The sequence below is a fragment of the Choloepus didactylus genome, chromosome 9 (genome assembly GCF_015220235.1).
Source record: "Choloepus didactylus isolate mChoDid1 chromosome 9, mChoDid1.pri, whole genome shotgun sequence".
Taxonomy (NCBI): Eukaryota; Metazoa; Chordata; class Mammalia; order Pilosa; family Megalonychidae; genus Choloepus; species Choloepus didactylus.
Window position 1 is genome coordinate 69,377,818 of NC_051315.1, and position 26,688 is coordinate 69,404,505.

At 36.5% G+C, this 26,688-nt stretch overlaps 1 protein-coding gene across 4 annotated transcripts in view; it reads right to left on the minus strand.

Annotated features, from left to right (window-relative positions):
• The window catches only part of ZNF385B (zinc finger protein 385B), a 449,758-nt gene that overhangs the window by 105,752 nt on the left and 317,318 nt on the right, over positions 1–26,688 (minus strand). The window contains exon 1 of one of the 4 annotated variants that reach the window (XM_037849745.1): positions 23,885–24,026. The exons of 1 other annotated variant lie outside the window; for it this stretch is intronic. The gene's annotated coding sequence lies outside the window, so the exon portion shown is untranslated. Of the gene's footprint in view, positions 1–1,437; positions 1,576–21,379; positions 21,398–23,884; positions 24,027–26,688 lie in introns of those variants that run through there. 2 more of the 4 variants (XM_037849747.1, XM_037849746.1) reach the window with 2 other exon arrangements.

Sequence of the window (26,688 nt, forward strand, 5' to 3'; positions counted from 1 at the left end):
TAGGTCAAATCTCTGTTTATGTCTCAAGTAGTCATGTCAGTTGCAACAACAGAGAATTGTTTTTATGTGCTTAACACGAGGGTATCTGTCATATATGTGATAGAGTAGGATAAGTTAAAAACTTAAATCCACAATAGAATTTAACGGTACACTTTTATAGAAATTTGTCATCAGTGTCCTAGGTTAGACACATACCATCCCTTTTCATTGGGGAGCACAAAGTGCTTTTATATAAATTAAATAGATTTCTAAACTGTTAAATGGCTTACAATCATCCTATTCTATTTTGTGAAGAAAATGCTCTCAGAAATAAGTAGTTCCAAAACAAAGCAAACACAAAATGAAGCCAATGATGGACCCAGGATCAGAATGAATTTTCTTCCAAAATTAGTTATTTTATTGTGATAACTACACTGAGCAATACTGTCTGTTAAGAGGTCACACATTATGGTAAAATTTATGCACACAGGCTTTAATCCACTCATTTTTTGCAAGAGCCCACTGAACCCTCAGTGTTTACACTTCTAATCCACCGATGGGATGGAATAAAAGAAGTCAAGGCTCCATCAATATTTTCCAAACCACCTGAAATTCTGTTGGGGACTAGGAGATATAAACATCCCCACAGTGCCTAGAGTTTCTATGCCCTTTCCTACCAGTAATATTTATTCATGTTTTACAAGTGGCAAAATCGAAAGAAAAAGGATTCCTTAAGTGGGGAAGAACAAAGTGGTAACATTAAAATAGAAATGAGAATTTCTCAAGTATCTACTGTAGACATAATAAAAAATACACCTACCCTCTTAACAATGTTCCCTCTTGAGAACCTAAACTTCCCTGGTTTCCAGAGAGATTTCTATTTCCAATGGTCGAAATAAACTCAAAGCCATTGGATTTTGGTTTGAACTAGATGGAACATTAAAAACTTGAAATGTGCTCATCATAAAATCATGGTAAGAGTGCAAATCACCCATGGTACTCAATTTTATTACAGGCTACCAGCCACCATTCAGTCAATCTTGATTCTGAACATGTGCAATCATCAGCTTAAATAAATATTCTGAAGAGAACAGAAAAAAAAGAGAAAGGGTTCTAACATACTTGGATTAAATACAAAATTAATTTTAACCTTGTAGTTATTTTGAGACAAACTCTGAAAGAAAAAGGAACAGTAGTTCATAAAGATAAAGTAAATATGGGAAATGAGAAGCATCATTATATTCAGCAAAATGACTCAAGATTACAGTTTAAATAAAAATAGGTCAGTAAAACCAAGATGATAGTGGACAGGGGAGTAATGAAATTAGCAAATTCTAATTGTCCTAATTCTGAAACTTTTCTCTTTTTCCAAAATTTATTTTAACTATTTTATATTTGTCAGATACTACATGAAAAAGTTCCCTGATGTATAAATGCTGATCAGTCAGCAATGCTTACCTGAGTTTTTAAGATTACAGTCCACGTTCACTTCTGCATTCAAGCATTGTACAAGGTATTACATTTAGAGATAAATAATTCCATCATTTCAACCTGGTGCTCCTGTGAAATGTGGTGCTAGGAAACAGCCGACAGGCAATGCGCCTGAACAAATCATACGTCCTGTAATTGCCGCTTAGCTCTAATTACTATTGAGGATAGTGTTTGCAACTTGATTCCAGGGAGAGGGCAGACTACCTTCTGACGACACTGAACCAAATATATCCTAAAAGACTGACAAGTTACTTTCTTTCATGTAATTTTTCTGAATATCTCCCAGTTTCTGTTTACAGGAACTACCACTCTGTCATGGTAAAAATGAAATCAAGAAATCTGACTCCTATCTCCCTACCCACATCAAAAAAGCAATTTCAATTCTCATAAAACATCTATTTATTACAATTTGAAATTTTCAGTATCACTTAGATTTGAGGAGACTGTTTTTCTATTGGGCCACTAAATCTTTATTATAAAATTGTTTTTAATTTCTAAAAGGAATCTGTTCTCAAACCATGAACTTTTTTTATTGTTAATCCAGAATAATTTATTTGCATACTATTAGGTGAGAAGAATTTTGTTTCCTTTCCTGCGTGTTTTTAGGTTTTAAATAAAGAGTCAAGCTTTATAATTAAAAAAGACTAAAACAGATGACAATTTGATGTTGCTGACATTAATAAGGATGTTTATGCATTTCAACTCAAAACCTATTTTCAGTTATTTGGGGGAATTGTTACAGTGAAATTAACAGCTGTTTAGGCTTGGAACTAAAATGACACATTACTTACATTCATATATACAACTAATTTCACTCTACATCTAGTGGCATCTGACCACGTGATCAGAATAAGGCCTCTGATAAATCTGTGTTACAGAATGTAGCTATTGACAGCTGGGTTGTTTTGCTTATGCTAAAGTGATTATCACTGATACTGATGAGTTCACTTAGTTTGCATTTAACTGAATGGAAGAAACTTGAAGTGACTAATATTTGAAATGTCAGAAAGGATTTTGTACCTTTGATTGTGCAACTTAGCACAAGTGCCAACCGTAATCAATAACTTTAGCGACGTACACAACAAATTATCTCTCTCCAAATTCAGAGATTTGGTATTTCTGCTTATATCAGACTTGCACAAGTAATTATGAGTGACAGGTAAACCTAAGGGAATAATTAGATGCAGCAATCAAAATGACAATTCTAAAACCAGCTCTTAGAAATGGTGCCTTTCTCCAGGCCCAATGATCTCTTTTAAGTTATGAATGATGAAATAGCATTCTAAATAGCACATAGTATACTAACTCTATATTTACCCCCCAAATAACAACTGTATACCTCTTGCTCACACACAATTTAGTTCTTCATTATTAAAATAAAATTATAGTCAGTGTTATGGTTTTCGCTTTTTTTTTGGTTTCAGTCTCCCCCTATGATAGCCTTCCCCAAGAAAGCTCTTTGCTTTGTACGGATTGCATTGATGCCGCCCTTAAAGTATTTTTCTTTTTTGGAGTGAAGTAAAATATTCCATTCTTTTTTGCTTGCCATTAAATCACAACTGATTCTTGGAGTCTGTTTCTAGAACGTTTCCAGGTCCAGCACACTGGTCGATTTGCAAACTCCCAAGCCTTTTTATTTGTAGCTCTCACATTTCTTAATTGAGTGGTCCTCAAAGCATGGCTCACAGATCAGCATCATCAGCATAAGCATTACCTGAGAACTTGTTAGAACTGCAATTCTCCAAGCCTCAACCTGGAATCACAAAATCTGAGATGGGGCCCAGCATCCTGTGGCTTAACAAGGCCTCCAGGTAATACTGCTACATGCTAACGTTTGACAAACACTGATTCACGGTGCATGTATGTACTAAGAGAAGGAGAACAGAATAAGGAACATTTAAGCTTCTGTGGAGGAAACTATGAGAGAAGTAAAGGCTGAAGGACAGGTTGGAATTCAGATGAACTGAGGCCAGGCACCCATCACTCAGGCTAACCTGTCACCTATGCCCTTGAGTTAATATAGCCCCACCCTCTTCACCAGTCACTCCATCTTTCTTCATTCATTCCATTCTGAAAGAAATTTAAAAAAAAATAAAAAACTTTCTTCATTCCTATTATCCTTTTAGTCTACCAACTACATTTTCTTTTCCCTTAACTTTTAATTCCATTCAGAGTAGCCTATACTTCCTTTTTCACTTTTTTTACTATACCCTCACTTCATAAACCCTGCAGTCTGGTTTCTGATTTCTCCAGCATAATAAAACTATGTTTTTTGAAGGCCTTTATCAGTCTTCCTTGACCTTGGTACCATTGGTAGAATATGGTACCATTTCCAAATGGCCTCTTTTCTGAGCTCAGCTTTTGCATTTTCAGCTACCTGATGGACACCTCCACCTGTATATCCCAGTGACACTTCAACTTGTACAAAATTAAACTAGTCATCCTAACTACCTGACACCCTCTGATCCCTACCTTTCTGTTTCCCTAAGGGATGATCCTCCTCTGATGCCTTATTTCAATTCCTGGCATCACCAATTTTCCATTTATGCAGACTCTAAAATTTGAATCTGTATTTGACTTCTCCCTCTTCCTTTCTCTTGAGTCAAGTTAGTTATCTTTGTATCATCTGCCACGTTCTTCTTTTCATACCCATTACCATTGCCTTCATTTGGGTTCTCAGTAGCTGTTCTCTAGCATGATCCTTTAATCACTGTACTCCCCTTGGAGTCAAATGAACTCTCAAGGTCATTTTCCTCTTCAAATGTCTTCCATGCCTCCCTTTTGTGAGCTTCAGGGTCTGAAATTGAATACACCTGCTCAAATCTCTATTCTGCTGGGCCACATTAAATGAATTAATTGACTTGTTATACCTGAATTTTCTCAGCTGGGCAGTAGGGATAAAATAGTAATCATATCTCATGAGGATACCTGAAGGAAATAATGCATGTAAATTCTTACCACAGTGCCAAGAATACTGAAGGAGTCAGTAAATGATAAGCATTTGTTGCTACAAAGCCATTGCTATAGAATACAATTCAAGTACCTCAGTTCAGCATCCATCACCATCTCCAAATGTAAGTGAAAATGCTTTCTCATACTTTCTAAGATCAGCTAAACTGAATTCTTCCTTAAGGGCAAGGCCCACCTCTCATTTCCCTTTCTGTCTGGCTCCTCAAGCAGGCCTTAAACCTGTTTGTTGCTCCAGAAATGTCCACTGGCTGAAGCACAAGCTGGTTCCCACCCATACATAGTTTCTTAGTTCTGTCACTTTGTTCATTCTGTCCCTGCCTCGCACAATGCCCTTCCTTTTCTGTCCCCTTCAAATGATCTCCACTTTCAAGTGGTGTTTTAAATGCAATCTCTTCCAGGAAATCTTTCTAATTTCCTCAGAGGAGAGTATCTTGCTCTCCTCTGAACCAGCAATACATTTCATTTACACCTCTCTTATAATACTTAAGACATTCTACTGTGTATTATTTTTGTGTGTCTTCTTCCCCAAGGAACTATAAGCTCTTCTGGGTTACAGACCAGACTTTATTTACTGCTGTTTGCCTATAACCCCAACTCCCTGCCTCGCCCAAAGAAGGCACTCAATGAAAGTGTAAATATGTGTTGAATGAATAAAAGAGTTAAAGAAGTAAGGCATCTGCATTCTTATTATAAGAGTTATGCTGCTGCATACTACCTGATGAAAAGTCTTCTTTCCCACTGATAATTATGATGGTCTTCAAAGAGTAAACAGATTATAAAATTACAGAAATAAATGTAAGAGCATCCCTTATAAATGGTTTTAAAGTCAGTATTCTAGAACTCAGAAGCATAGAAACAAAGTAATAAATGGTCATTGGATTCCTGGGATAGTCCTCAAAAGCTTAATTAGCCCACAGGATGGTTGCATAGATAGAGCACTACACTAGAAACAGCACCTCAATGTCAATATTATTATAACGGGTCTCGAAAAGGATTGAAGAGCCTGTAAGTCTTTATGAAGATGTTCAGCCTTTGTCACAAAGCAGAAAACCATGACTTTGTTTTCTTCTCAATATTTTAAGAAATACTCAGAAAGCCATAACCAGAATCTGATTTTCTTGTATATTCAAATGATTACTTTTTATTGATAAGATGCCCACAATCTTGTTAAAAAATCAACTTAAAATAGTCAATTATAAATTTTAAATGTAGAAAATGAAGTTATCTACATATGTGAATTTTTATACATCAGATATATATACATTTTTGCTTAAAACTCCAAATTTCAGCTCCTTTGTCTTCAATTTAGATTAATTTTAAGTTGACTATGGCCTCTGATACTTCAGTTTCAGTTCCTTTACCCCCTCCCTTAATACATACATAATAACCTGTTAAACTTTTATTAGATTCATTGGGAGGGGGTCCATTATTTTAAAGCAATTCTTGAGTGAGTAAATACTTTTTTTAATGGAAAAATTATTTCCTTTCCAATTATCTGAATTGCAATTTTGGATTGTCACAAATGTGTATCTTTAAAGGCAAACCTTCAAATAAGGTATCAGTGAAAAAAGCATATTTTCACTGTCACTTACACTTTCCCCTAGAACTGAGCTAGACACTATGGTAAACTGAAAAGTGGGAAAGCAAGGTCCCTTGTCCTTAAGAAGGTGACTGTCTATTTGGAGAGCAAAACTAACACATCTGGAACAATTAGAGACTAACACAAGGTCACATAAAATTTAGTGTAAATTATAAGGCACAGATAGAGAAGTAGTACAGGAGAAAACATGAAGTTCACAAGGGCAGGGATCTTTGTTCTGTTCACCAATGCATCCTAACCACCAAGAAGCACGCCTTGTAAGTATTCTGAGCTCAACAAATAATTACTACACCAAAAGGAGAGAGACACTTGTAGGTTAGAATGGCTGGAGAAAGTTTCACTGCGAAGGAAGGACTTCCTCTGATTTCTTCTTATGCTCATCACCTACATCCAGACTACCAGCAAATTCTGTTGTTTCCACCTCCAACATACATTGCAAATCCTCCCATTACTCTCCATGTCACTGTACATTCTAATCCAAGCCACAGGCATCGGTCTGGACTACAGCTAAAGGCTCTTCAATCTTTCTGGGAACACCTATGCTCCCCACACTTGGTTCTCCACACAATAGCCAAGCAAACTTCAAAAATACAAATCTAATCATTTCACTCCAGTGCTTAATGTCTTCCCACTGCACTTAGAATAAAAACAAAAAACCTTACCAGGGCCTACAGATACCACATATTTAAGAACCCATCTGCTTTCTAAACCTCACTTTCCCCCCAAGATCTATGCCTCCTCTTTTCTTTCCCAAACACGTCAAATTCATTCTTACTTCAAGGCTTATGCCTTTGCTGTTCTCTCAGCCAGGAACTTTCTTCCCCCCAATTCAGTAGTGTCCCAGCTCAATTATCACCTCCTAGGTGAGGTCTTTCCTCTATTATATCACTCTGTTTTATTTACTTCATGGCACTTAGCTGTCTCTAAAATTATCTTGTTTTATCTGTTTACTTGTTCCTCATCTCTTCTCACTAGAATATAACCTCCCTGATGGCACTGATGATATTCTAGGCACTGTCCCTTCAGCTTCGAGAATGATGCTAAGCCTATGGTAAGCACTCTATAATATTTTGAATGAATGACCACATTTTTAAGGCTTTTTGAGTATGAAGACACTACTTCTTCTTTTCAAGGACTCCTCACATTACTAGTGTTCTTTTTCCTTGATATTCAACGATTATATACAAAGCTGTTATGAAGTCAGTAACATTTAAAGTAAACTGGTATTTCATTAATAACAGTAGGAATGTAATACATTTCAGCAAGAGTATGTTGCTTTTTATTTAATCTACCAAATGCCTGGTGCACATTTCCATTTACAGTTACACAGGATGTTTAACCCACAGATGTTATGGGATCTGCTGACTGATATGCAAATGTTGAGACAAGAGGTCAGAAGTAATGGCAGCAGTCCTAGCAAGAAACTTTCTTAAGACAGAGGTAAGAATAAATCTGATTTAAAGACTCATCCCAAACTAAGGATGTACTAACTTATTTTTGGACATTTTTCATATTTGTTTAATAATGGTTAATACTTATATAGCATTTATTACTTGCCAACGCTGTTCTAAGCACTTTATGTATATTAATCTTCAAAATAACATAGTTAGGCAGAGATTTGCTGTTACCTGCATTTTATAGAAGAGAAAATGGACCATACAGAGACTAAGTATCTTGCCCAAGGTCACAAAGTGGTTGAGTGGCAGAGCTGGGATCCAAACCTACACACTCTGGGTCTAGAGTCCATACTTGCAACCACTATGCTATACTACCTTACTGGTATAAGAAGAAGGTACTGCCTTTATACCAATAGAACATCTCTCAAACCATCCATTGCATGTTAAGTATCTGATATCAACTATTCATAAATCTTCATGTTTCACCTGAAACATTCTCAAGTAGCTGTTTTCCTCATTACTGCCAAATAAAGGTCTGAAATGCTTAGTAGCAAGTGATGTTATGAAGCAGTTCTATACATGTAAGGAACCAAGAGGAAAAATCTAAATTGAATACCAAATCTCACCACACTTTTAATATCACTGTGAAAACAGCATGGTTTTCTAGGACACACAGTGAAGTCTGAGATAAGACAGCATACCTTAGAATGACTTGAAACCAAAAATGGATCTGTGAGCTTATTGTCAATTCACTAAGAATGTTCTACTTTGATAGGTTAGAAGATGGGTACACAGGTTTCTCCCTAATATATAAGGTCTTTAAGTGTGCAATCCACAGTGGTTTCTGCACAGTATTGGGTCAGCCTGCTTATTTAAAAAGGTAAGTATTAGCTTATAGCCCTAAGACAGAATTCCAATAAGACTCATGTTGTTCTATCATTCATATAAGGTCCTTCATTTATCCTCAATCTATTCCCTCCTTTTTAAAGATATTAATTGGCTACCTTGTGAAATGTGAATGAAGCAAGAAGGAGTCAAGTCTACCAAGTATAGCACATGCTGTGCAATATGATCCTTATGTAATAAATCTTTCAGGAACCAGGTCTTCATTTCCACATGGGGCCTGTCTTCACTTTTCTCATGTGAGACTTGGCAAATGGGACATACTGAGTCTGACAGGTCACTTCTCTGCTCCTTGGCTGACAACTCTTTTACACAGATGTCAGCTGGAAACCTTTACTGGGTCACGTAGGAGATCAGAAGGTTTGCATCACATCCAGCCAAGCTCTCAGCCCACTCTACCCCATCCCAACAGTGACATATCACTCCTGCAAGGAAGCCCAGCTCCAACTAGAAGGCATAGAACATGAGAGAGGGGAAGCATTGGCTGTCAGCTTGAAGCTGGCCTAGGGAGTTCCTTTGTGAGAAGTTCAGCCTTTACTCAGAAGAGGAATCTTTGCATTTCTGTGATGTTACTCTTTTATAAAAATTTGGGAGATTGGGAAGGGATGTGAAAGAGTTTAAGGCCTTTTTTTTTCTCATAGTGTAGAAGCTTTAGTGTCAAAGCTCAGTTCAAATTTTGCTTCTATCATTTATTGGTCATGTAACTTCGGGAATTGTTTATCCTCTGAGCCTCATTTTTCTCATCAGAAATAATACCTGATTATTATTGGCTTGGAAGGGAAAAAACAATTTAACATATGTAAAATGGTTAGCACAGTGCCTGACAATAAATGTCAGTTTCCTCTCTGTTTCTCTGATCCTGAAAAGGGCTGGATGTTTGGAGGCCTGAATTTTAAAAATGCCCACAATGTCCTCAGCACATCCATTTTCATGGGCTTTGTTTTTGTTTTGGCTTTATGCCAGATATTCTTAAATTAGGATCCAGGGACCCCTCTCCCCAAGAACTATATAGATATAGCAAATATTTGCAAACATGCTCTTTTCTGGGAGAAAGGAATCCATAGCTTTAACCAGATTCCCAGAGGCTTCTGTGATTCCAAAAATATTTAAAACATCTGCATGTATTTCTGAAAAGTTGTAGGCAAATGGAATATATTTTTTTGTAAATCAAATTAATTTTTAATGTGAAGAACCTCTGAATAAAGAAACTTTACAACACACTTGTTTCATATACTGCATGTTTAATCTAGAATTTTTCAGTTTTTATAAAAGATTCAGAACTTCATGTAACAGGTTTACTTAAAATAGAACATATAGTGATATTATGTGAATAACAGCTAACTTCCACTAATAATTTACAATATAGCCTGGGAGTTAAGTTCAAGTTCAATGTAGACTGAAAAGAAGGAACTTCGGAAAGTCTCTCCTCTTAACTGGACAGAACCTTGTTATTCTTGCTTCAAACACCTCATCTATGGATGAAGAAATTGAGGGTGTGAGAGGGTATGAGACTTGCCCAAGGTCACTGCAATAGTTCCATACAATGAAGAGTGACAGCAGTAAAAATAACAGTGATTATGATGTTGCTGATAGCACTATGATCTATTGACTGTTTACTTTGGCTGAGCCTTTTACTAAAGAGTTTAACCTCATGTATTTTCACTACAACCCTAGAGGAAGATTTTATTACCTCCATTCAGCAGATGAAGCACTCTGCCCAGGACTTCACAGCCAGTAAAAGGTCAAATCAAAACTTAAACCCTGTTTTAACTGGAAAGACTGTGCTCTTAAGCACTACTTTAAACTGCTTCCCAAAATACAATATATAGAACACAGAGTCACCTGGTCTTGAAGTTAAATAGTTAACTGGTTAGCCAGGAAAGATGTTATTTACAAACATTAAGGTAGAATTATATATTCGGATAGGCATTTAAAAATACAATAGTTCATGGTCTTTGCTTGCTAATGCTACACCCTCACAAATATGCACTAGAAGTATAAGCTCCAGAATAAATCCAGTTTATCTCTTGCTTGCAATATTGCCCTTAGAAATACCCCTCTCTGGCCACACCCCTCCCCAGACTGCAGCCCAAGGGGATCATCCCAAATTCCTCCCTCCTTCTAGACCACATTCTTGGGTACCTGAATCCCAGAAGTCAATGTGCCTTCTCCTTTCCACATCGCTCCCCCTTGAGGGTAGACATCACCTCTGTGGTCCCCAGGGGTGGCCTAGAGATAACTGTTTTTAGGAAATATAGATGGAGCTTGGCAGTGGAGACTCCAGTTCCACACTCCTGTAGTACAGGAATGGCTGGGATAGGAAGAAAAGGGACCACACTCTGTGCTCCTACATTCTGGCACAGAACTTTGAGGTGTCTGGAAATTCTGAATTCAAACCTGACCTTCTGAGGTTTTATGAATAACATATTTGTCAAGATAGGAGGATAAAATTTACTTTATTTAACAGCTTATGGGCTTGAATTTTAACTTTAGCATATGGGGACTACAATTCATATTCTTTCCCCAGGCCTTGCAAGTGGTAGGGCAGGCAGACCTGCCTGCTTTTCTCCCCCCCAGTGCTGTTCCCTCTCAGCTTTCCTGGTCCTGGGAGTCCTCTGGTATGTATGGCTCCATATTCCTCTGACTCTGGTTTTCCTTGTTCTACCTTTAATGGTGTGAATCCATCTACCCATACATCTATCCAAATTTTAATGATGGCTGATTGTAAGCAACACACTGCACTAGCTGCTAGGGATATATAACCATGGACAAGAAAATCTCAGTTCACTCCCTCATGGAGCTGACTGCTTTGTGGAGGGTCTATTTGACTAAATGGCATTTAACATACCGAATGGTAAGTGTGATGACAGGCTTTCTTGAAAGAGTAAGGTTTAAACTGAAAACCTGAAAAGTAAGATTGACCTAGGCAAAAGGGAATGAGGTAGGAGAAGATGAAGGGTTGGTTCCAGGTGCTTCATGTAGAGGGAACTATACATAATGCCTGGAGGCAGAGCAAGCACGGTGTCCTGAACTGAAAGATTTTCAGTAGTGACTAAAGTATGTCTCTGGGGTAAGAAATGTGCCTGGAGAGTTGAGCTGGGACCATAGCAAAGCAGGTCTTATAAGTCATATTAATATGTTTGGACCTGACCTATAGCCAATTAAGAGTCAAAGACAGGACATTATTGGGACATATGAAAAGAGTGGAATATAGACTAAAGCTTTATATAAATGTTAAAGTTCTTGGACTTGATAACTGTACTTGAAATAGTTATATAAGTCCTTGTACTTTGGAAATGTATATGGAAGTATTATATGTTCAAGGAGAATGATGTATACAACTTACTCTCAAATGTTTAGAAAACTGACTGATAGATGGATAGAATGATTCGGAAATGTGGCAACATATTAAAATTGGTAGATCTCGATATTTGGTGAGGATGGGTTTTGTATTGTATTTGAAACTGTCCTGTAAGTTTGAAATTATTTCAAAATAAAAAGTTTAAGAAAAAAAGAGTCAAAGGCAGATTTTAAACTAGGGCTTGACATAATTAGACTTGTGCTTTAGGAACATCAGAGGTTGGAAAATGGATTGTGTTTATGTACAAGAGGAACTAGTGGGAAAGGAGTGGGTGGAACTAAGGAGCCCAATTAGGAGGCACTATAGTAATGCAGGTAATGGACAATTTTGGCATTACCTGAGGGTTAGGCATTCTGGATGGAGAAAAGATGAATGATGAACTTGCTATTTAGGAGGTAGAATCAATAGGACATGGGAATTGACTGGATATGGGGCTGATATCAAATAGACAAAAGGACAGCTCCTAGCCTAGGTAGATAGAGGGGTCAATCACACAGAAGGAACACAGAAGGAGTGGGAAGTTGGAGGGAATTTAGTTTCTGCTTTGACCTCAGCACCCTCTCCAAGGCAGAGCTTTTGGTTTCCATCTTTCAAAATCACACACTGATATTGAAGGTCCAGGGTCTATGGGCTAGATTATGGGGGCCTTTCCTTCACATTCTCCTTCACTTTTTCTCCACTTACCAGGAGGACAGGTGGGCAAACAATAGCCATGCATGAAGGGAATTCTTGAATGGGGCTGTCATTTATAATTCCTCTTTTAAAGATAATCATTTGTTTAAAATCTTTGACAATCATAGATTTACCAGGACCATTCAATAAATGACACTGTGTTTGAATTTTTAGAACTATATTTGATTTTCATATGTCTCAAATATTACAGCAAGGATTCAGGGTTAGCCAGTATTTCAAGGTTCTTGTCTCAAGTATTTGAAGTTAACCTAATAAATGTTGATCCTTCAAAGATGAAAAAAAGTTAAGAAGGGAATGGCTAATCATATCGCTCCTTAACATAACTTCTCAGACTTTACATATGCATTTTATAGTACATATATATCGTTAGCCAATCCTCATCAATTTATCTGAATTGCAGTCACTTTTCCCAATCTCCAAGAATTTCACATGGGTTATTAATACCAGAAGAAAAATTCTGAGCCATAGCACTTGGCCTAGGATATAACGAATAGTATAATTTTAATTTTTTTATTTTTCCAGACTAAACACCAGCTGATACGCTAACAAGCTTTTGTGAACTTAGCAGCTATCAGAAAAAAATAAAAACAACCTAACAGATAGTTTGTGTTATTCTTGAAAACTAACCTTTCGAAAGGAAAGTGGATAATTTTGCTCAATATTGATGAATATTACCTGCATTATTCATTAGCTATATCATATGCAGTAGTTGTGTCTTTTGAAGTAATCTAAAATTTAGGCTAAAAATCAAATCTAAGAAAGTAGCTTTTAAACTTATTACCAATTGTGCTATGTGAATTTTTGAAGTTAAAAAATTAGAAATCAATACTAGACAAGGCAAAAAAGGAAAATGGATAAGAAAGCTTTCAAGGGCTCCATCAATATTTTAAGTAAGCTCAGATAAAAAAGGCAATTAGTTGTGTCAGCAGTGCCAAGGTTTACTCAGATCTAATGTCTATGTGGATTTGGATACAATTCTTAACTGCTTTATATCTTAGTTTCTTCATGAATACAAGGAGAAGAATCAAAACCAACTCACCAAAATGCAATAGAAAATAAGGTTTATAATGAGCTCAGATATCCTCTACTTGATAAAAAATATAGCATTATTAGGTCCATCTTATTTTTTTTCTTTACATAGACATATATTCCTATGAACCAAATGGAATGCTTTTTAAAGTTATTTCAATTTATTACTGATGCACTTTAAGATCAGTAACAAAATCTTTCCCTAAGAGGAATGGGCAAATAAAAATTAACAAAATAAGGACGTTTTAACAGAAGCACCACCCAGGCCTAGATGAAGGGGTTCAGATCTTACACATGAACTGCATGTGTACATTACACAGCTATATTACAGTGGGACAAATATAGCTATATCTATTCAGAGAAAAACAGATCTGCACTTTTCTGTGGATAAAATATACATCAGAATGGATACTAATCAGACAGGCAGCATTGTCCTTGCTCAGAATGCTGAATGATGAAATAAAATTTTCTGTTCATCCTTCTCAAAATTGTTAGGATTTGTCCTGGTGCAAACAACAAAGAAGAAACTCCGTGGAAGCAGAAGTTAAGCTATTTCTTTTTGGCAAGCAAGGTATTTTCCTGTTTCATCCTGAACAAGGAGCAAAGTGGGCTAAAAAAATATCTGAGTAAACAATGGTAAAATCATCTGGGTAACCACTAAAATAATGAATATTGAAACACTTGGATTATAGTCAAATTAATTGTAGCGAATTACAAGAAGACCATTAAAAGCCACAAAGCCTATAAACAAACTAGATGGAAGTGATAATAAAAGAAGCTAACCTACAGACTTGTTTGTACAGAGGAAATTATATTTTTCACCTGGTACAAATCATTAACATTTATAAGTACAGAAATAACAATGTTTAACTACCATCTCCCTCTGGCACAGAAGACTTAGGTAAGGATGGAAGGATGTTAGGGAGTCATTTTGGGAATATGAGAGAAAAAAGGATTTTACCCGAAGAACTCTACTTCACTTGCACTTTTACTCCTTCCTCCTTGAGTTTCTTTACAGCCCTGGCTTCTAGGATAGGTCTCCAGCTAAGCCCTCCTCCAACCTTCTGACCAGGCTGCTCTGTCTCTTTGGGGCCTGTTCTTCCTCTTCTGGTTCTGTTTATGCTGAGTTTGTTCAGGTTCCAACACTGGCTTTTTGTTCTCAGCCCTCTACACGCTCTCCCTGGATTATCTCCCGCCTCTCAGGATACCGTCTCTGTTAAAGATTGCTACTCGGAGGCCCAGCCTCTGTCCCAAGCCTCAGCTCTGTATATCAAGATTCCTTCTGGGTATTGCCATCTGGATGCCCCCATAATCACATCTGAAACCAAACGTTTTTGGGCTGAGAGATTTTACTCTGAAATGTGACAGAATGAAATTACTCATCCTAAAGGAATATCCTGAAGTAATAAAAGATAAATTTAGAAGAGGAAGAAAGCCAGTGCCAAAGAGTGAGAAAGGAAAAACATTAACAGGATTTCTTATAAATCTTCAGTGTACAAGAATTACATGTTTTAACAGTATTTCTAACAATCTGAATACAAATTAAATTGAACATTATCTGAACTGTAAGTTCAAGTGAAGGATGGCCCCTTGTTCTGCTGGGTTTGTTCTGCCCCTTGCCAAATGTTAAAACCAGATTGAGAAACAGAAGTAGGGATGCTGTTTATTTGTAATTCTCCTTGGCCTCTGAGCATTGCTCCTTTCCTGTGCAAAGTAGAGGAGCTTTCAAAGGTCACTCACTGTCTATGAGCGAGGCCCTATTTAGTAGCTGATTTCTTCCTCCCCTTCTCTGCAGAAAGCTGACTGAGGGGAAGAACAGCAAGGAAAGAGAGAAAGAAAGAAGCAAGCAAGCAAAGCAAAAGGGAGGAAAGAATTAAAATATTTCTTTCCCTACCAATGTTTCTGTGTGAAGAATCAGTGGTAATTAGTTATGCCAAAATGTTCTAGTACCATTAAAATAAGAGAGAGATTTTTTAAAAGGAGGTTGTCCACATTTTTAGAATATTTTCTTGAATTAATGCTATGCAATGGCCACAGAATAGTAAAAAATTCTGAAGGGCTATGAGATTTTCTTTCACCTAACAGAATTTCTTAATGGGCTCATTTTTAAAGTAAAACTTGAAACAAATTTAAATGCAGAAAACTCTGACTTGTTTCTTTCCCTAGGATGTCTCCTCTACTTGTATTCCTTAAGTTAAATAATGGCAGCACCATCACAGCACTTGCCTCCTAACCTCTCCTTTACTTCCCACAACCACACGATCACCTGGTCTTAGATATTTAACACTCCAGTGTGACTCCTATCTATCCCTTCTTTTCCAGCTGTTCTAGTTCAGACCCTCATCTCTTCCCATCAGAACAACAGATCTAAAATCAAATGCTAGAGAATGGAAAGGGGTTTGAGGAAAGCCTTTAACAGAAGATTGCAAGCACTACTCATATGGAATTGTAAGGAATTCAGGAAGAAAACCAGATATTCAAATATACTGAGACAGTAGAAAGTAATCATTACCTGCAAATGGACATTTATGACATGGAGAATCAGCTCTATACTACAGGGCTAATACAGTAAGCACTAAGACTTCCCATGAGGCCCTCTGAGCACTCCATGAGATAATAAGAAGGCTACCCAGGTCCAGTAAGATGGAAGAAATCTTTTTTTTAAGGTCAAGATTAATGGGCAGTAAGTGAAGCTGCTTCCTGAGATGAGATTTTAGAATATTTTGTTCGTTTGTTTTCATTCTAAACTAGTTCTATTTCTCATTAGGGCCAATAATATCAAGTTGATTATTAGGTATATAATATCACAGCAAAACAAAGTTTCTCTAACAACATTTGCCAAAAAGTATAAATTAATATAGTTCCTTTCTGTCTTGGTTTGCCAGGACTATTATAAGAAAATACCACAAACTGGCTAGCTTTAAACAACAGGAATTTATTGGCTTACAGTTTGGAGGTTAGAAATCCAACATCAAGGTATTGGTAGGCCATGCTTTCTCCAAAGTCTGTAGTGTTCTGTTAGTAGCTTGCTGGCAATCAATTTCTGCCTCCATCGTAGCTATCTGTCTCTTTTTGTCTCCTTCTGCGGTATGAACTTCTGTGTCCAAATTTCCTTTGCTTATAAGGATTCCAATCATGCTGGATTAAGGCCCACCTTTATTCAGTTTGGCCTCATTGTAATAGGACCTTTGAAAATCCTATTTACAAATGAGCTCACACCTACAGCACTGGGGGTTAGGACTTTATCATGTCTTTATGGGGGCACATTACTCAGCCTACCATATTTTCCATCTGTAAGAGCTATTACTGCAGTTCTCTAATTATTTAGAGCTGGTATCTAATTTAAAAAGAAACTTTGTCTATGCATGCCAGTATATTTCTAGTAGAAAAGATGACAACTGGACCTGTGCTCCTTTATAATTACTAATCTAGGGGCTAAAAAATAGGGTTTATTTATGGGTTTATTAAAAACCTTGTAAGTTACATAACTTCTTATTCTCATAATAAAATAAACTATAATTGCTATTTTAAAAAAAGTTTTTAGTTCGAAGTAATTTCAAAGTTATAGGACAATTCAAACCCCACACAGAGAACTCCAACACACCACTACCACCCAGATACCCAGATCCACCAAATTTAATATTTTGCAACCTTTGCCTTATCACTCTATCTATCTATCTATCTATCTATCTATCTACCTACCTCTCTACCTACCTATCTATCTTCTGAACATTTGAGAGCAGGTTGCACACATCATTCTCCTTGCACACATAATACTTCCATGTATATTTCCTACGAACAAGGATATTCACTAATGCAATCACCTTAAGTGCAGTTAGCAAGTTCAAGAAATTAACACTGATATAAACATTATATTCTATATTCCAGTTTTCTCTTATATCCCAATAATGTCCTTTTGAGCCTTTTCTCCTACATTTTTAGATCATATCCAGTACCATGTATTACATTTAATTGTTATTATCTCTTTAGTTTCTCTTCCTTTCTTTTTAATTGTGGAACCATATACACCTAAATCTTCTCATCCCACCCTCTCCCAAGCATACCATTCAGTGGGATTAATCACATTCACAATGTTGTAGTACCTTCACCGCCATCTATTACTAGAACTATCCCTCCACCACAAACAGAAACCCTACACTCATTTTACATTAACTCCCCCTTGTTCCTGCCATTCACTCCTGTTAACCTGTACTCTACTTTCTGTCTCTATGAGTTTGCATATTCTCTGATATTTTCTTTGTGGTTACCATGGGGCTTAGATTTATCATGCTAAATCTATGACAATCTTGTTTGCTTTCATACCAACTTAACTTCAAGAGCCCATATAAGCTACATATGCCAAGCCCCTCAGTCCTATACACTATACCCCTATACCTATACCTCTCTATGCCCCCAACATTATATAGTCCTTGTCACAAATTACATGTTTATACATGATAAGTCCAAACCACTGATTTATCATTACATTTTATGCATTTGTCTTTGAGATCTTATAGGAAGTAAAAAGTGGAGTTACAAATAAGAATACCATAATAATGGTATTTCTCTTTATCAGAGATCTTTATTTCCTTATGTGGCTTCAATCAATTGTTTTGTGTTCTTTCCTTTCAACTTGCAGAACTCGCTTTAGCATTTCTTATATGGTGGATATAGTGGCGATGAAGTTCCTCAGCTTTTGTTTATCTGGGAATGTCTCAATTCCTCCCTCATTTTTTCTTTTTTGTTTGTTTCTTTAACTTTATTTCTTTAAATTCAGTTTTATTGCAATGTATTCACATACCCTACAATCATCCACAGTGTACAATCGTTTACAGTACCATCATGTAGTTGTGCATTCATCACCAAAATCAATTTTTGAACATTTTCATTACTCCAAAAATAAAATAAAATAATAAAAAATAATAAAAATACAAGAAGAACACACAAAACATTCCATCCCCTATCCCCCCTATTATTTATTTACTTTTTGTTCCCATTTTTCTACTCATCTGTCCATACACTGGATAAAGGGAATGTGAGCCACAAGGTTTTCACACAGAGTCACAGCGTTAAGCCACATAGCTATACAATCATCTTCAAAAATCAAGGCTACTGGATTGCAGTTGAACAGTTTTAGGTATTTCCTTCTAGCTATTCTAATACATTAAAAACTAAAACTAAAAAAGGATATCTATATAACACATAAGAATAACCTCCAGAATGACCTCTCAACTCTATTTGAAATTTCTCAGCCACTGAAACTTTATTTTGTTTCATTTTCCCCCATTTGCTCAAGAAGTCTTTCTCAATCCCATGATGCCAGGTCCAAGTTCATCCCCGCCTCCTTCATTCTTGAAAGACAATTTTGCCAAATACCGAATTCTTGGTTGACAATTTTTTGCTTTTGGCACTTTAAATATGTTTCCCACTGCTTTCTCACCTCCCATGGTTTCTGATGAGACACTGACACTTAATCGTTTTGAGGCTCCCTTGTTGCGACATGTTGGTTCTCTTTTGTGGCTTTCAGAATTCTCTCTTTATCTTTGGCATTCGACAGTTTGATTATACCATGGCAGTGAGTAGGTTTCTTTGAGTTTAACCTGTATGGAGTTCACCCAGCATCCTGGATGTGCATATACATGTCTTTCATTAAATTTAGGAAGTTTTCAGCCATTATTTCTTTTATTATTCTCTCTGCTCCTTGCTCTCTTCTCCTAGGATTCCCATAATGAATATATTGGTATGTCTGATGGTATTCTCAAACTCTGTTCACATCATTCTTTTTTCTTTCTATTCCTCAGTCCGGATGACTTCAATTGTCTTATCTTCAAGTTCACGGATTCTTTCTTCTGCCAGTTCCTATCTGTGTTGAACCCCTCCAGAGAATTTTAAATTTCTGTTACTGTGAACTTCAGCTGTGTTTGGTTCCCTTTCATAATTTCCATCTCTCTATAGATATTCTCCTTGTGTTCATCTGTCATTTTCCTGATTTCCTTTAGTTCTCTGTTCATGTTTTTCTTTAGCAATTTGAGCATATTTAGGACCATTTTCAAAAAAGTCTTTGTCTCTGTCTGGAACATGATGGTTTGATCTTCCTCAATGTTGGTTTCTAATGCTTTAATATTCTCCCTTGCAAACGTCTTTGTTCCCTGTTTCTTTGAATGTTCCCTAATCTTTTTTGAAACCTCGATATTTTGACATTTTAACGTATTATATCTGGAATTTAGACTCTGAGACATCTTTTACTTAAGCTTGTATCCAGCAAGTGCTATGATAAAGCTTTCCTGGAATGCCAGGAGCTAACAGAAAAAAAAAAAAAAAGAGAGAGAGAAAAAAAGGAAAAAAACCTTTCCTGGTTTTGGAGGATTGACTTGTGCTCTCCTCTAGAGCTTTTCCACACAATGAGTTTAGAGAATAGCTCAAGGCCAAAACATAGGGGCCTAACTCCTCCTTTCTGAGCATGTGTCTTGTCTTGGGCACGATTATTCGGCCCTAGGAATTCCCTCATTTGCACAGATACCAATGCCCCCTCTTCCCTAGGAAGCAGTTTCCTCATGGTCCAGGCACTGCACTGTATGTCCTATAGTCAGTTATCCTTTTCCCAGGCAGCCACTTGACTGCTCTCCCTCAGCACTCTGTAAGTTAGCTCTGTGAGCTGCTTTCTACACACAGGGCAAATTCTGGGACAGTTAAGTCCCTCAGGCCACCACCAGACAGATCAGGCCAGACACACAAGCTACCAGTATGTGTAGGATGGTTGCTCTAGTCCACCTGGAACTGGGACCAGGGATCTACACTGGGAGCCTGGAACACCTACACCTCCATGACTAGCCAGTGAGGGGCAGGGAAGGGGTTGGCCTGGGTGCTAAGAGATCCCATGGCTTTTTCTCAATTCAACACTGTTACTGCAATCCTTTCATTGTTTTCTGGAGCTCTGAGAAAGATGTTTCTCCACCAGTTCTTGCTGATTGTTCAAAGTTTAACAAAGGTTGGGATAATTGTGTTTCAGTATTCTTAGTAAATTACCGGGATGAATGCTAGTTATAATCGCATTAAGAACAATGAATAAAATAATTTAGTGGTTTGTACTGAAAGTCTGTTTTCATTTAAAAGAACAAACAAATAACTGGTGGCCAAGAAAAAATGACAATGTGCTTGAATTTCTTAAGTGTTGGGGGCTGATATATTTAACTCTCAAATTTTTTTAACCTAACAAATGTCCTTCCCTGCTTCAGTAATCACTCATTATTTAATTACATGTTTATATGCTATTATTGTTGAATAGACACCTTAGGCATTAATTGCTTCCCTTATATAGTAATGATACCCTAAATGTGGGATGTGTGTGTCTGTGTATGTGTCTGTGTGTATGCATATACACACTGAGAGATTCTTCATGTAATGTTTGAGTTTATCTATATTACATATTTAAGTACTATATACTTCCATTCATAAATTCAAACCCATGTATCCATTCATTTAAATAGTTATTAAGCGTCTACTGTAAGCCTGGCTCTGTGCTCATCCTGAATAAGACATGATCTTTGCTCTCAAGAAGTTAGTAGGGAAAACAAAGCAGACTATGTGACAAGGCAATGAGCATGTTACGTGCAAGACAATGCATAACTCTCCTTTCTGAATACATATCGCAAGCTAAACCATATCTTCACATTTTAACAATTATATATAAAAACAAAATAATGTATCAAGTATATTCATCTGCCTTCCCAAACCAAAGCCATCAGAGGGAGTGTGTGGGTGGCTATCCATATGTATACAGTCACGATCAGACAATCTATGAAGCATAAAAAGAAAATAAATAATTTAATGTTACAACCCACCTCATACTTCTGTGTATTCATAATTTCTCTGCCCAAATATGAAGAATTGTTTAGGATCAACCCAAGTCATACTATTATTCCCAATTGAGATGGTCAGAATTGAAAACCTACATACCTAATGGGAAGGAGAACTGCTTCCTTTCAGTCATGAGAGTCTAGTTTCTGAGGCCTGGAAGTCATACTGACCCTTCACTTTGTTCAGTTAATCACAAATCAGAGGTCATTTACATTGCTAATAGACTTTGTTCCAGGTGTGTTAACTCTTGGTTTAGTGTAGTTTCTTCTACCTGAGAAAAGCTTATTTGACCTTCCACATGAAAGTTTACCTAGAACTACTTATCTGAACAAGAATGTTCCCTTCCTTATATACACACACACAAACACATTAAATCTAGACATCTATGAAAATCTCTAATTACCTATTCCATATGACAATCAAGATTGATATGCAAAACAAATTAAAGTAGGAGTTATTACTTTACCCTGACATACACTTTAAATTACCTGAGCAATCTAGGTACATTAGGGGAGTACCTCCCAAGCACTATGGCTGACATAAGTCTATATGATAATGATCTTGTGTTGGGCTTGTAGAATCAGACTAATAGATAAATATGTATTTCAATGGAGGTTAAATCCCGGCTAATGTGAGGAAACATTGCAAATCCATTAATTTGGTTTTTCTGTACACCAAATTTCAAACAGCAAAATCTTTGCTTCTTTAATGTTTCTTTGATCACAATTATTAGCATATGTTGACTGTTATTGGCTTACTGGTACGAAATGAAAAAACAATAACAGGAAACTCAATTTCCTTCTTTAATGAGGACTAGTGACCTCAAACCAAAGCCCAATAAATAAGGAAGCAAAAAACAACAAAAACAAACAAACAAACAACACACACACACACACACACACACACACACCACTGGCTGGGTTAAAGTATAATTGGTAGCAGTTTAATATATCTCTAATGAACTCTTTTAATCGGCTGCTTGACCCAGGTATGAATAAAAATATGCATGCAAAGACAGATACTGAGCTGACAAATATGATGTTCACATCTCAATAAAATGCATATTATGAATCTTATACCACTTATAAATCAATAAAGTGTTTTAATATCACCAGTTAATATAAGAAATTATTATGAATAATTTCTATAACATTTAATTTCATAGTTAAATTCAATGCAATACAATTTGATAAGTGCTTAAAAATAATAACCAAAAACTTTAAAGAATTTTCCATGTAGCAGGTGCTATGCTAAGTGATCTCTATGCATTATATAATTTAATTTTCATTAGAACTTCAGGAGGTGAACTCTATTATTTCCAGGTCACAAAGAAGATTGAAGAATTTTAGTGAATTAAGTAACTTGCCCACTTTCCGTTAATAAATGACAGAACTTGGATTATAACCAAAGTTTGGTGACTCTGGAGACAAATTCCAGCTCATATCTAGTTTAACGTGGATTAAAAATTAGAAGACCTGGATTGGAGTCTCGGTATCAATCAATTATTAGCCCTGAGACCTTAGGGAAATCACTGAACTTCTCCTAACTTCAATTTTCTAATATATAAAACAGCACCAATAAAACCTCCCAGCCATTCTCATGGAGTTACCAGGAGGATTCAAGAGATAATGTAAGCAAGAAAACCGTAGAATGCCCTAAAAATATCACTTTATAACACTGTAACATCTTAACATTTTATAAATCCCAAGGCATTTTATGGGGCCAAACAACATCAAACAAGAGACCTCATTAAAAGACAGTTTAGGAAGCCACTAAAGCAGTATTTCTTTCTACTACAGAAAATTTTAGGCAGCTTCACAGGGCAAGCATTAGAAAAAACATACACCCTTTGTGGGTGCATGATAAATGAAAGAGAGATGAGTGTCATGTTTATCCTTCCTGTTACCAATGTCACCCAAAGAGCACGGCCAACTAAGTCCTCCCAAGATTCCAGCTGGGTAGCAGTGTGGTCAGACAGATCACATGAGGGATTGACAACCTGGAGTTAGGACCCATGGAATGTAAGAATGTTCTAGGCAAGCTTAGCATGAATGGGACTCAGAAAAATGATTTTCTCTGAAACAAAACTGTCCAAGCTCAACAGGTTACTATAAATATTCTCAGGAAAACAATCAAACCAAACCAAGAAAAATTAAAAGAGGTACAGATGCAGACCCACTTTGGTAACTATAAATTATTGCTAAAAGCTTGAAACTGAATCAATGCAAAGAGTAGATAACAGAGAAGTTCTCAATAAAATTACAATGGCACAAACAAAAGAATTTCTCTATTTAAAAAGGAACAGAGTTCATTTTTAATCTTTCTTTTTCTACTAATGTATAGTTCCTCTAAATTAATCTATCAGAATTTCCTATGTTAGATAAGAAGCCAGCTTTAGTCATTATATATCAAAATAAGTACATTTTAAAAAATTACTTCTACAGCTTATTTTCATTAGGACGAATATAACTTATTTCTAGGAAGTTGCGTTTTAATTTACAAAAAGATAAGCAAGTTTTCAAACTAAAACATAGCTTCTCAGGAAGGGCTATCCTAAATTCCAAGTGATTCAAAAGCCATAGTTGGTAAAATATTTGTACCTACCTTCTCAGACCCTCACGCTAATCATCTTCCAGACAATTTAAAGAGAACACCATTTGGTGAACATTTATTCTGTTTGAGGAACTACGTCAGGTGCTCTTGGCAAGGATTCCTAGCCGACCTGCCGAGACGACCACAGACCTTTCTTCTGCAATACCAGAAATACTAGCTTTGCAAATTACCTCCGGGTTTAAGACAACATTTCCCACTTTCCCTTGCAGTTTGCAGAACCACATGCTCTGTTTTGGCCAATGAGATGTGAGTGGGAGTGGTCACTTCCAGGTCATGCACTTAAAAGGAAAGGCATGTGTTCTCTCGATTTTCTTATTCCTCTGGTCTGGAATGGGATAGTGATAGTGAGGTCAGCGTGCAGAAAGGGAATGCAGGAGCAGAGATGGCTAACCTACAAGATGGAGTAGTCGTTGGGAGTTATCCCAAAGAACTGTTATACCATTCCTGGATGGTTAGGTAAGAGAGAAGCAAACCTCTCTCCTGTGAGAGCCACTGTATTCTTGACTCTTGCTACAGCAGTCTAACCTATACACTCAATCAATAGAAGTCTGGCCATATACCTTTTGAAGTATTACTATCCCAGTATTACTAGAGACCTTAGAGAGATTAAAGAACGTCCTCAAAGTCACAAAGGATAGTAAATTGGTGAAGGTGGAATTTTAATCGTGTGCTTTTTCCATTAGGCTTTATTTTTATACTAATAGGGAGAAATTTAGTAAATTACAGAAAATTAGTACTGTACAGCTTTCTAATTCCTGATCTGTTAATCTCAGAGGTTTATAAAAAAAAAGTGTTCAGTTTCCTTGGATTATAATCAGTTAGAATCAGCTACAAACCTCTGTTTTTCTTACAAACAGCCAGACCATCAATCAACTCCTCCAGGACCTATATCTCATAAAATGTTCCATTAGTGAAATGATGGAAGAAAAGTATGCTGATCCTTCTGGACTGTGAAATAGAGGACTAGTTAGGCTGCTCTGACAATTTACAAAATAATACACTAGAAAATCAAATAATGCAGAAAAAGATTTTTTTAGTGCATTTTTTTTTCTCTAGTATTGTCCTTAGGTTAATTGACTTAGATTAATTTGTTCTTAGAAAGCGCATATGTGCATTCATTCAACATTTAACAGATATTTTCTGAGTGCCTTATCTATGCCAGGTACTCCTTTAGGCACTGGGGTTACAGCAGGGAAAAACTAAACAAAGTCTCTACCTACACGCATGGAGTTTATACTTAAATTAATCTACTGTACCTGATGCCCTACACAAATTAACATGACAGGTTTTCACTGTGTGCCAGTGATTTGTAATTTTAAAGTAAACTTTATATTTTGGAATACTATTAAGTTTAGAGAAAAATTACAAATATAATACAGGGTTCTCACGCACATCCTTACTCAATTTCCTCTCATGTTAACTTCTTACGTTACCATGGTACATTTGTCAAAAATTAAAACCCTGGTTTGTTCACTAATGTCCTTTTTATGTTCCAGGATCCAATCCTGAATACCATGCTGCATTTAGTCATTATATTTTCTTAGTCTTCTCTAGTTTGTGACACTTTCTTAGCCATTCCTTTTTTATCATGATCTTCACAATTTTGAGTACTGGTCTGGTATTTTTAAAAATGCCTCTCAGTTTGGGGTTGTCTGATGTTTTCCTCTTGATTGGGTAGAGGTCAGAAATTTTTTGAAAGAATACCACAGAAGTAAAGAACCTTTTCATTACATATCAAGGCATACATGAAAGAAATATTACTTATCACTGGTGATGCTAACCCTGATTTTCAAGGATTCCCGATTCCTTTTATTGGAGAATGGAATTTTGAAACCAAGATCTGGCATTGGTTGTGCTCATTGCTACTGGAGTGTCATTGTTACTAGGCCTTCTCAGTGAGTAATGTGATTTTAGTAATTAATTTTTTGATATGGTTTGAATGTCAGAACTAACAAGCTCCAATTCTATCATCTGCACTAAAATATAGTAAATTTATTTGGGAATACATATACACTTACACTTGCACACACATACATGAACTTAGAGTTGGTAAAATCACACACACACACACATACATTAACTTAGAGGTGGTAAAATAATTTTTAGGTATACAATAATAAAATGAATTCATTAAATGCAACCACATTCCAGTCCTTTATATTCTAAGATATCAGTCTTACTGTAGTAGGATTTGGGAAGGCTCCTTGAAAGAAAGACAGCATGACCTTCTTCACCCTGTCCTGTGGTCTGCTACTTGGCACACAGTTGTGATGGCTGGTGTCCTAGCATTTTGAGTACCAGAGCCACACTTCAGGAATGGTAAAGTGTTGAGGTGAAAAGAGCCTGGATTCTTTAACTATCCTGTATGGCTGTCTTACAAACTCTGATTGCAAACCTCCAGACTACTTTTATGTGGGAGGAAAAATAAACTCTCTGTTAAAGCCATTATTATCAGGGCTCTGTTTCTGAGCCAAATGTAATCCCTAACTAATATATGTAGTTTGGAGAAGAGGCAGGGGGAAGTAACATTTATCGAGGACTCATTATATATCAAGTACTTTTTATACTTGAGTTCATGTAATCAACACAACACTATGCTTACAGTTGAGAAAATTAAAATTTAGTCAGGTTAAGACTCTTGGTTTAGGTTCACACAGCTCAGTTTTGAAACCAAGCCAGAGTTTAAACAAACCCTCTTTTCTCACCACAGCATGTTAAAATGTCTTGCATATAGGAAGTACTCAGATCTAGTTACTAGCAATGGGTACAAATACACACATTCTTATACTCTACTC